The 12,950-nt window shown below is 40.6% G+C and overlaps 1 protein-coding gene across 4 annotated transcripts in view; it reads left to right on the top strand.

The window, feature by feature from the left end:
* Megf10 (multiple EGF like domains 10) overlaps positions 1-12,950 on the top strand; it is a 115,070-nt gene that overhangs the window by 29,544 nt on the left and 72,576 nt on the right. The gene's annotated exons all lie outside the window — the stretch shown is intronic.

Raw genomic sequence — 12,950 nt, 5'->3', positions numbered from 1 at the left:
TGATCTTGTCAGAATCAAAATTCTTTAAGAACGCCTCTGTGGTGCATATCTATTGCATGCTCACTTCTGTATTATCCAGATGGATATCTAAGATAATTTCTTAGTGATTAAAATTGACCACCCCATGGGTTTTAATACCAATAAAGTTGTTACTTCCTTTGTTATTAACATCACTATTTGTCTCTGAATTCTGAGCTGGAGATAATGAGCCCTTGCTGAGATAGAGGAAGATCAATTTGTAAGAAATGAAAATTCACAAACATTTTAGTGCTTGTTACATGAGATGATAAATCATATAAAATTTGCCTTCAGTGTGCTAGCATTACAATTCTAAAAGGACATCATCTGGACTGATACAGAGGCCATACCTAAAATCACATGTCCATTATCATAAAGATTAAATGATGGAATATTATGTAATACAGTTTCTTTGTACCAATTTCACTGTTAAAATTTAAGTCCTCCAGCTAACTCCTCACTGAATGTATAATTGTGTCCACTTCCTGTTCCTTTCTTCTTCATTTCCCTTGGAAAATGACACTGGAAACTGAAGTGTAGCTATGCTGTCATGCACAAAACATTGCATTCATAAAAAAGGAAATCATAGCTTCCAGAAAGCTCCCATGACAGCGAAGATTGTCTTCATTGCTATCAAATTCTTTTCTGAGATTGATCCAAAAGGACCTAAAGCTGTCTCAGGAGCTGCTTTTACCAATTTTGCTTGCTCATTTTGGGGCTAAAGAGATTACTCTTGATCTTATTAGGACTACTTAAAAAAATATGTGGAATCTCTTGTCTTTTCCTGAAACAGCATCTCCAGGGAAGGGCTGTGTGCTGTGTGCCCCAAACATTTGGTGGGAAGCCTTTCTCTTGTACCTTAGGCAGTGTGTGTGTGTGTGTGTGTGTGTGCGTGTGTGTGTGTGTGTGTGTGTGTTCCTGACAGGCTTCTCAGCACCAGTCATAACTGTCTTGCAGGGTTTTGTTTTGCTTGGGCAGGAGAGCAGGAGAAGAGTGGGCAATGAGTTTAGTGGCCATTGAGGCAGAATGTTTGGGATTTGGGATCTGGCCTGTGTCCATTTTTCTGGCCCACTGACCTCCAATGCAATGTTGCTTTCATTAACTTTTCCAGCTTAAATCCCAGTTGGGCCTAGACATTTTGAAGAAAAATAACATTATTGTAAATGAGTGGGAAAGGAAAAAGTGGTTGCATTCTTCATTTGTAAATTGAAGCTTGTTACGAATTCCAGGGCCCAAAGGTTGTGAAAGAATTTCACATGTACTCATACAGTTTTGTAAAAACTGCAGCCATTCTCCAGCTAAGGGATTGAGATAAAGTATTTTTGCTCAAAACAGAAGCCCGCTTAGATTTCAGACTTTCTAGAACTGATAGGGACCTTCCAGAAAATAAACTGCTGCTGTACTTTAATGTTTTCTGACTTGTGAATGGAGATTTTAAAATCCTGAGAATATATGATCCTTTAATACTGGAAAATAATCACTAGACAACATTTCATTTATTTGCTACAATACATATTTTAGGTTTATGATTAGTTTTGGTGCTACCAGGGTTTCAACTCAGAGCCTCCTTCCTACTTGGCTTTCCTGTAGAATCTTCCAAACACAACCCATGTGAGTCTGGTGTTCTCCTCATAGCTACAATAACTACACTACCAAGTTGATTTGTCCTTTTCAATCACTGTGTCAAATATTCACAGGACGTCCCTTATGATATTGTCAGTTGGCTAAAGCAGTGCTTGCTACAAAGTGACATCTCTCTTTCCTTGCAGTGTAGGAAGCCACTAAATCTAGCTTTCTTTTCAGGGGTGAAGGGCAAGCATTTGCAGAGGATCTAAATCTTCCAGTACTCTGCTAGCCCGAACAATCCCCAGCACTGCAAATCACAAAACAAAACACCTGTATCCTTGAGTGGGGAATGTCTACTGGTGTCATTTGAAGTCATCTTGTAAAAAAAATAAAATTGTTTCTTCTTTCTCCATTTGCTCAATTTATATCAATTTGGACTCATATATTTACTTGATGTTTGGGGTTGTATGACAATACCATACCATCTATTTTGCCGGTCAGATTGTGTCCCTTATGTCCTTTTGACTTGCCTCTTCCTTTTGATATTGAGCTCTTCCTTTCTTTTTGGTACTAAGATATCCTGGGTTCATGTATTTTATTTTCCTGCTGAAATCATTGAATGAAACATTTCCCCTGAGGAACTCTCCCTGCTTCCTTGTAGTGGAAATAAAGATCTGGGTACTGGATGTGTTCATTGTTTGTGGCACATATACTCAGTTGAAAAGGAAAAAGTCCAACAAAAAGGATTAACTATTACAAGAGATTGGAATTATGGAGGGGTGTGGGTTAGGAAGAGGCAGATGGAAGTATAAAAGGATACAGAAAGGTCACATATAACAAGTAGCCACCATCCCTAGGGCTGAGAGAGAATGTCCAAAGAGGAAATCCCAGAGCACTATCCCCTGTGTCTTGTGGGAGAGGGCAAGGCTGCAGCTCACTGAGTGGCAGGGAGGCTCACTCTAGAACTTGCTACTGGACCTGTAAGAAAGATTTTCATGAAGAACACGTCTTACCAGATATGACTCTGTAGCAGAATAGGGAAACGCTTTTGTCTGCTGGGTTCTGCTGAAACAGGACACCGAATGGGTGCTAAAGGCCAGGACTAGGATGGAAAATGGCTTCCTTCTACCATGTTTTTGCAGTGCCCTCTACTGGAATTGCTGAACTTTTATTTTATCAAGCTGGCAAAGGAAAAGTATTCAAAGGGCTCATAACCATTTTTATAGAACTGTCAAGGAAAGATAAATTTAGAACTAGGAAACAATAATCAGCAACTGTTACAGTCTAGCCATTTGGTTAGTCATCTACACACATATGAATTCCTATTTGTCAATAAATAGTTTTACATTTCCACCTAAAATAATATAGCTATAAATTTATAAATAAACATGCTCTTTCAACACAAGGAATTGCAAATCACAATAATAATATAGCAACTATAGTTATATTCCTTTTTTTCAAATTCACCCACATTTCTGCTGTGTATTCTGCTTATTAGATACTAAACTATCTATCTAAACTATCAACTTGAATTAACGAAACAAAATGGAAAGAAGAAAATAGAAAGTGGCATTATAAAGTAAACACTTAGATCTGGGTATGGTGGCTTTCATCTATAATCTTAGCTACTCAGGAGGCTGAGAATTTGAGGATTGCAGTTCAAAGCCAGTCCAAGTAGGAAAGTTCATGAGACTTATACCTCCAATTAACTTTAAAAGGCAGTGCTAATTAACTTTTTTTCCAAAGGTCAAAGTAGAGTTGTAGCTCAAGTAAATTAATAGCTATTGCACACAGGCATCTCTTTCTAAAATACAAGGAAGATAAGAGATGGAAAAATATTTTCAAGTGTATGGTTTTACAAAGGCTTCCTTTGAGACTTGATATAACAGCTTACTCTGTCAGCCATAGGCTTTCCACTGATGAAATACAGTCAGTAGTCCCAAGTCTGAATACATTTTCTGTGCATATACATATTCATATCTCAAGTGTGTTAGAGAGGAAGTGTAAAAAGTTTCTTTCTCTGGAATGAAATCATGACTTATTTGACCAGACTCAGCCATACTGCTTCTTTTAAAATTTGATTAAAATGATTTTTTGAAAAAGTACACATATAAATTACTTTTATTGGCATTCTAATGGGTACCCTTGCTTACATAAGTGAACGGCATTCATCTATTTTACCTGTCTTCCTTCCCTTTTCTCCTTTCTCTCCCTTCCTTCTCTGTCCTCCCAATGAATCTCTATAAACATAAGTCCTGATTCCTAGTCATTCTCATTGGATGGTAAATAACTCCTGGAGGGCATGGGCCATGTGTTATTCATCTCCTTTACTCCTCCTACACATGGGCATGCAGTTGGAGGACAGAAAATATTTGTTCCCCTTAATTAAATTGAGGAACTATGATTTGGAGAAGGGCATCTATGTGTTCATTTTGTGAGCTTTCCCTGAATGATTACTGTTTACACTGGATGCCGGGTATAGTGAAATAAAGGAGGGATTGTTGTTGATCTCACAGAGCTCATACTTGGGGAGAAAAGTAGACAGAAACTATGAGGAAGAGAATCGCTGCTGTAGAAGAGATTGACTGAGGAAAGCTGGAAGGAGTAGGGAAAGGTAATGAGAAGCCCAGGAGAAGGAGCAATTAAAAAAAGAAGAAGAGCTGAACACTGGGTGGCTCACACCTGTAGCCCTAGCTACTCTGGAGGCTGAGATCTGAGGCTTGAGGCTTGAAGCCAAGCTAGACAGGAAAGTCCATGAGATTCATGTCTCCAATTAACCACTGAAAAAAGCCAGAAGTAGGGCTGTGACTCAAATAGTAGAGTGCTAGCCTTAAGCACAAATGCTCAGGGAGAGTGTCCAGGCACTGAGTTCAGGCCCCAGAACCAGCACAGGTGGGGAGGGTATAAATGTAACAAACAAAGAAATAAATGTAGGGTCAAGAAAGAGGATTTAAAAAAAATTATTTTGTTTTATTTTTTGTGCATGTGTCAGTACTAGGACTTGAACTGAGAACCTTGGAATTCTCTTTGCTCAAGGCTGATACTCTACCATTTGAGCTACAGCTGATTAATTGGAGATAAGAGTTCATGGACTTCACTGCCCTGGATGGCTTCAAACCTTGATCCTCAGATCTCAGCCTCCTGAGTAGCTAGAATTATAGATGTGAGCCACCAGCACCCATTGCTGAAATAGCAAATGTGTGTGTGTGTGTGTGTGTGTGTGTGTGTGTAGTGTGTGTGTGTTTACACTAACACTAAGGGTTGAACTCAGGGCTATGAGCTTTTGCTTGGCTTTTTCTGCTCAATGCTAGAGCTCTACCATTTGAACCATGTTTCCAGGTCAGGTCTTATTTATTTGCTTTCAATTATGTTTTAAGATGGAGATGATCAGAGGCTGGGAAGACAGTGAGAGGAAAGATGGAGGGAGCTGAGGGCATGTGCATAGTTTTCTGGATGCCAGAGGCCCTGGTTGGCAATGGGGAGGAAGCCAGGAGGGATTTGTCCCAACTCCTGGTAAACTGGCCAGACTAGTAGTCTGTCACTGCTAATGGGAGGTAGAAGTTGAGTCATATTGCAGATGACTAGACAGAACAGCTCATCCTTAGGGGGTACTTGGTGTTTGGCAAGCATCATTTAATGCCCAAAACACACTATAAAATGATTAGAATGATCATTTTTAGTTTAAAGATGAGGAAACTGGGCTGAAGAAAATTGACTGACCAGAGTTACGTCCCATTCATTCAAACCTAGGGTCTTGGACCACAATGATGTGTTCTGTCTTCTGAAGTTGGAGAGGAGGTTTAGTGACAGAAACCAGAATCAGATAATATCACCACTGGAAAAATATTAAAATAAGTCCTGGAAGATGTTCAAGATAGTGAACTCGTAATGACATCTATCTGATCTTTCCTCATTGGTGCCAGATGATATTCAGCTCTGTTTCAAGCAGAGGACCTTATACGATATATTTTAGAATATTTCCTGAGATCTTTCTTTCATTGTATTAGAAACCATTTAGACCTCCTTCTTCTATGACTACTATAGCATAGAATCTTGTTTGTAATTTTCTAAGCATTTGTTGAGAAATGCCTTTCTCCTATGGCTTTAAATTATGAGAGTTTCAGCAACAGTCAAGAATTAGTTTCAAATGTGTACAATTCAGCCTCTCTTTCTCCCTCTCCCTCTCCCTCTCCCTCTCCCAAACTCTCTCTCTCTCTCTTTCTCTCTCTCTCCCCTCTCTCTCCACTAGCCCCCTCCCTCTCTTTCTCTAATTTCTCACATTAGTCCAAATACAGGGCAAACTGGGAATTAATTCTGGTCTAGAAAATTCTGAGTAAGGGCTTTATTTAGTCACTAACAGCATTTCTGGTGCATATAAGTAGTGAAAATATGTCTTTGAGACAAAAGTCTCCAGTACTCGCAGAACACTGGGAGAAGCTTTTCACAAGCAAGCTGAGCAGAGCAGAGTAAAAAGGATGAGCCTGCAGGGCATTGGAATGGAGGAATCCATTGGAAAGACATGACAAGCCAGACATTGTAAGACACAAAAATCAGACCAGTCCCGAGCAAGGTCTGCTGTATAGATCTAGTACCAGAGAATGGGATCGATGTCATCTGAGGAGAGAAGACCCTAGGGGTCTGCTCCCTACCACCAGCAGTGAACATGCTGTACACTGTCAGAGTGACTTTAGGCATGAGCTTGATGGAGCAGCAAGAGAAAGCCACTTTGGGGTTCACTGGTTTGGGGGCAGATGCTGCCATGATAAATGGGGTGGCCTGAGCTCAGAATTATTCATCACAATCGCCCCTGGCCACTTCACTGACAGACTGTCCACATGGCTTGAAGGCGGTCACACACACACACACACACACACACACACACTGCTGATTTTACCTTTTGGAAGACTGAAATCTTGGCTGCTACCTAAGGAGATGAAGCAGCCAGCCTGGTCCCAAAAAGACTTGCCCTCGTCCCCACTGATCTCTCCGTGGTATTTCCATGCCCAACTTCCCTTAATCTTAAAATAAAAAATAAAGCATCTAGTATAACACTTTGCGAGGATCAATGGTGAAACGCACAATGTCACAATGCTAAGCAATGGATGCTCAGGGTGTTTGCATGACTGACTGTCCCAACCTCCAACCCCCATTCTCATGCACTCTTCCTTAGACTTGACTACAATCAGGACAGCTTTTTGTGGAAATTTGATCTTGTCCCACAGCTCATAGGATTCAGCCCCCGCTTCTCTCTCTTTCTTATTTCTGTTTCCTTTTTTGGTTTTTCTCTCTTTCCTCCTTTTCCTTCCTCCTTTCCTTCTCCTTCCTTTCTTCCTTCTCTCCATCCTTCTGTCCTTTCACTCTCTCTCTAGCTCTCTTTCTTCCTTTCCTTATCTCTTTCCTTTCCTCTTTCTTGTGTTGGTACTGGGGCTTGAACTGGGCACCGTCCCATGTCTTTTTCATTCAAAGCTGCCACTTGAGCCACAGCTCCATTTCCAGATTTTTAATTGAGGACATGTCTCATAGACTTTGCTGCCCAGTCAGGCTTCAAACCGTGATCCTCAGATCTCAGCCACCAAAGCCACTGGTGCCTGGTAGGTTACAGGTTTCTTTAAAAACATTTTATTATTTCAAAGGTGATATACAGAAGGGGTTCCATTTATATAAGTCAGGTAATGAGTATATTTCTTTTTGGACAATGTCACCCCTTCCCTTGCTCTCTCAGATTACAGATTACTTTAGCTGCATCCTCTACAGATGAAAAGCCCTGGCGAAGTGCTTTTTCTTGTTTCCCATTGTTTCCAACCTCTAAACATAGAGTCAATACCAGATGAATTCATGTCTGGCTTCTCTTGCTTCTGGCATAGTGAGACAGCTATAGCTATGACATCATTCATGTTAGTGAGTTCCTGTACTGTCGCTGGAAAGATGGGGCTGGGCCAGCATGCTGTGCAACTCCAATCGACATCATTTATTGATTTCTTTTTAATTTCACACTATATCCATTTATCAGCAGACCTTGTTGGTTCAACCCCCAAACCCTAATCAATCCAACCATTGTGCAAGTCTCTTCTGCAGCACCTCCATACAAGCCACAACCTCTCCTTTGCTGACAGCAGTTGTGGTCCTACTGGCCACTCTGTTTCTTCCTCCATCCCACTAGTCAATTCTCCATATGGAGACTGGAGTGAGCTTGTAAGGATGTGCTGCTGAGCACGGTGTTCCGGGCACACCAACTCCTCGGCACTTCCCATAGAATTGGGATGGACTCTGCATTGTCCCAGCTGCAGGATCTGCTCCTACTCCTCGTTTCCATGTTGCAGGACACTGCATGACCTGGCCTCCGAGGCCTCCCCTGACCTCTACATTCAAAGTGTCCTCTGTTCCTTCCTCTCTTATCTCCATTTTATTCTTTTTTTTTTCTGGCATGGGGGTTTGAAATCAGACCTTGCACTTCTTAGTATTGGCATCTTCTACAACTTGAGCTACCCCTCCAGTCCTGCCTTGCACTGGTTAGAACAGAGTCTCACATAAGCCAGGTGACCTATTGAAGTCTGCCTAGTGCGGGCTCCTGCCTCACAGGATCGCAGGTGCATCCTCATCCCATCCAGCTTTCCTTCTGTAGAGATGGAAACTTGAGACTTTTCTTTCCTTGAATTTTGATCCTCCTGTTACCAGTCTCTTAAGTAGCTAGGATTACAGGCTATGAGGCAGTGGCACTTGACTCCTTTTAAACTTAAAACAACAACAACAACAACAAAACAGCACTTCTTGAGAATGTATTTGGGTTTTTTCCTTGTTTTTTTATGGTAACGGAGCTTCTGTCATTTCAGTGTGTCTCTTTCCCCTCAGGAGGCAAACCACACTTTAAAAATGTTTATTCACGGGCTGGGGATATAGCCTAGTGGCAAGAGTGCCTGCCTCGGATACACGAGGCCCTGGGTTCGATTCCCCAGCACCACATATACAGAAAACGGCCAGAAGCGGCGCTGTGGCTCAAGTGGCAGAGTGCTAGCCTTGAGCGGGAAGAAGCCAGGGACAGTGCTCAGGCCCTGAGTCCAAGGCCCAGGACTGGCCAAAAAAAAAAAAAAATGTTTATTCACTGTGGTCTAGCCATCATTGATACTTAGCATGGGTCTGGTATGCTTCAATCTTCAATAACGACTTATGGATGGAAAGAAGAAAGGAGTGGATGTGGCAGGAGTAGGAATGGGTACAAAAATGGGAGATGAGAAGCAAATAAGACACTTCTGTTAAAGTGCTCCCAGCTCAAAAGAGGAGCTGGAGGTTGTAAACAAATAGGCAAGACGTGTGCAAGAGTTGAGGAAGAGATGGCTGAGGGTCTTCTAGGGAAAGACCATGAGCAGAAGCCTTTTATCCACTGGCATTAGGCAGAACAGGCTCTTGTGGCTTCACTTTTTATCTTGGTGTGTGCAAAGCAAATACATACAACTCTGAGGACACAGCTGAGGACTCCTGGATTGTGAAAGAGAAGCAGAGTCCAGGTAAGGCATGCCCCTGTGGCTTCATGAGCTTGACAGATGATAGAGCTGAAGGCATCTGACCTGAGGCGAATACAGTAATGTAATGAAATGTTACCCTCAAGAATATGACTCACAGAGATGGGAGAGCATGTCTCATGGCTGAGAAAGTTGTTTTAGAAGTCAGCATGTTTGTGAATACAAAATGCTTATTAATTTTGTCATCTAAATGTTTTCATATTATTTCTCAAGGTGGCTGTTTGTATGATATCGATTTGAGCTGTTCATTTGTACTCAAATGGAGTATGAACAGTAAGAGACTAGACAAAGAAATTCAGCCTACAAACTAATTCAAATCACATGGCAATGAGTAGACTTTCATTAACCTTTTTAGACTCTCTTATCTAATAAATAGCATAGCAGGCTATAACTGAGCCTAGCTTTTAAAAAATGTTCATATAAGGAGCAGAAATGTATTTGACCATAAATCTTCATAATAACTTTCATGAAATACCTGAGATATTTTCTGGCTGCTCTGTTCAGAGATGATAGTGATGAGCTATACATAGATTTCCTCATTCTACAATCTAGATTGCTACCTCTTCTAGTAGAGCAGTACATCAATCTTGTCATCAGAGGTTAGGTTGTCAATTGGCTCAAATGAAGTGTCCTACATTATTTTATTTCATTTTACTTTATTGTGCCAGTTCTGGGCTTGAACTCAGAGACTGGGTGCTGTCCCTAAGCTTCTTTTGCTCAAGACTAGTACTCTGCTATTTGAGCTATAGCTCTATTTTCAGCTTTTGTTGTTGTTCTTTGGAGATAAGAGTCTTAAGGACTTTCCTGCCCAGGCTGGCTTTGAAATGCAGTCCTTAGATCTTAGCCTACTGAGTAGATAAGATTACAGGCATGAGCCACCAGCACCCTGCTCTACACTATTTTATAACCTTTGTCTTTCATAGTTATAGCTGACACCTTTTTATTAAAAAATTTTTAATTAGCATGCACTAATTGGACATGGAAATTTGATTATACTATTTCATACATGCATACAATGTACCCCATCAACCTCACATCTTTAATTGTTCTCCCTTATCCTCCATCCCCTTGACTTAAAACAGCTTGACATATTTCTTTGTTCTATTTTCATATATGCATATAAAGTACTTTATATATGTATACGTAATGTACATGATAACTTATTGTGCCTGACTGTGAAAAAAATATATATATATTTTAATCAACACCAGGGTTTGAACTTGAGGCATCGTGCTTGTTTCCATTCTTTTCCTTCCTTCCTTCCTTCCTTCCTTCCTTCCTTCCTTCCTTCCTTCCTTCCTTCCTTCCTTCCTTCCTTCCTTCCTCCCTCCCTCCCTCCCTCCCTCCCTCCCTCCCTCCCTCCCTCCCTCCCTTCTTTCTTTTCTTTTCTTTTTGACTGGTCCTGGCGCTTGAACTCAGGGACTGGACACTGTCCCTGAGCTTCTTTAGCTCAAGGTTAGCACTCTACCACTTGAGCCACTTCTAGCTTTTTCTGACTAGTTTATTTGAGATAAGAATCTTGAAGACTTTCTTGCCTGGGGCTGACTTCAAATGCAATCCTCAAATCTCAGCCTCTAGAACAGCTAGGATTACAGATGTGAGCCACCAGCACCTGGTTTATACAATACAATTTTAATTCTTGAGATTTTCCTGAATTGTGAACAGGGTCATCATATGCTCTCACAGAGAGACCGCAATGTTGATATTAAGGTACATTAAAGAACAAATATTTTAGGTCCTTTTTCTCAGATTGCTAATTGGAGATAAGCCACTGGAGAAACATTTTAAAGACGCTTGGCCCTTTCTCAGTCACTGATTATGATGAACTAAGCAGTGCTGGGAGGTTGTCTAATATGGTTGGCACTCTTTCAGCTCTTGGTGAGTTTTTGACATGTGAAGGACATGAGTTTTTAGTGCTTCCAGGGGATCTGGAAAACACATCTTTATTGTTTTTCTTCATGGATAGGGAAGCTTTACAAAGTTGTTTTATTTTGAGAGTCCTTTATGTTTTGAATGAAGATCTTTTCTTCTTCATTAACAAAGGGAAGGACATACCATAGCCTTCATAGCTGAAGCCTGAAGAATGAAATCACAGGGAGATGAAAGGCTGGAAGGACAAGGAGAAGGGGGAATAAGAAGAAAGGGTGTTTCTGAAAGAACCATGTTTTTCTATCCTTTGAGACAGCAGAAAATTATTTTAGTCTCAACTAAAAAACACTCATTTCTGTGGAAATGGTTACTAAAAAGTGATATTTTTACACATTGTTTATTTCCTTCCCTGTTAATTTCTTTTGTAGTCATGGGTTCTCTTATGGTTAAATTCAATGGAGAACATCCTCAGTCAAACTTCATGAGTTTTTCAAGGCAGAGTGTGACTTTGATATGTCCTAGTAGATACTTGACATTTATATGTTAAGAGCCATTATGGTCTTTGATGCTTCACATAGCAACTCTAATTAGGTTAGTTACATACTTTTCTACTTGTCAAGCCTGAGTTTTAAGAGCCAGCCTGTTATTTTCCCTTCCCAGTAAGTATCTTGCAGAAGTGTGTCTCCAAGGTTGTGGATACCTATATAATTTCACAATTAGTCTTAGAACCCAGAGGAATTAGAGCATTTTTAAGTCTTGATTTAGTTTATTTAGAGTTGTCCATATCTAATACATGTACACAGAACTTGTACTCCTGTTGCTTTATAGTTCAGATGTCATTGCCTCACAGGAAGGCCTTAGAGTTCCCAGGATGTTTTTTTTTTTCTTATTTATTGTCAAAGTGATGTACAGAGAGGTTACAGTTTCATTCGTTAGGCCTTGGGTACATTTCTTATACTGTTTGTTACCTCCTCCCTCATTCCCCGCTTCCCCTTTCCCTCTTCCCCCATGAGTTGTTCAGTTGATTTACACCAAATGGAAATTTTGCAAGTATTGCTTTTGTAGTCATTTGTCTTTTTAGCCTTTGTCTCTCCATTTTGATATTCCCTTTCCTTCCCTAGTTCTAATACAAGCATATATAGTATCAAGGATACTCAGATGAGATACAGTGATAGCCTGAGTACAACCACAGGAAGGGGATACAAGAGGATCGTCAACAATAGAAGCTATGGTTTCACATGGGATGTTGAAAGTAATTACAACAGTGATATAACAGTCATTTCCATAACATGGAGTTCATTTCACTTAGCATTATCTTATGCATTCATAAGGGCATAGCTATTAGGCTCTTCTGATCCTCTGCTGTGACTAGCCTAAACCTGTGCTAATTATTCCCTGTGAGGGAGACCATAGAGTCCATGTTTCATTGGGTCTGGCTCACTTCACTTAGTATAATTTTTTCCAAGTCCTTCCATTTCCTTACGAATGGGGCAATGTCATTATTTCTGATAGAGGCATAAAATTCCATTGTGTTTATGTACCACATTTTCCTGATCCATTCATCTACTGAGGGGCATCTGGGTTGGTTCCATATTTTATCAATGACAAATTGTACTGCGATGCACATTGTTGTGCTGGTGGCTTTGGTGTATTCTTGTTTCTGGTCTTTTGGGTAGATGCCCAAAAGTGGGGTTGCTTGGTCATAGGGGAGCTCTATGTTTAGCCTTCTGAGGAATCTCCATACCACTTTCCAGAGTGGCTGAACCAGTTTACATTCCCACCAACAATAAAGGAGGGTTCCCTTTTGGCCACATCCCCTCCAACATTTATTATTGTTAGTTTTCATGATATAGGACATTCTTACTAGGGTGAGGTGGAATCTCAATGTTGTTTTGATTTGCATTTCTTTTATGGCCAGTGATGTAGAGCACTTTTTCATATGTCTCTTGGCCATTCGCATTTCCTCATCAGAGAAATCTC

Source organism: Perognathus longimembris, chromosome 11 (genome assembly GCF_023159225.1).
Source record: "Perognathus longimembris pacificus isolate PPM17 chromosome 11, ASM2315922v1, whole genome shotgun sequence".
Lineage (NCBI taxonomy): Eukaryota > Metazoa > Chordata > Mammalia > Rodentia > Heteromyidae > Perognathus > Perognathus longimembris.
The sequence above is the reverse complement of the archived record's forward strand: the minus strand, read 5'-3'. Positions and strand labels throughout refer to the sequence as shown.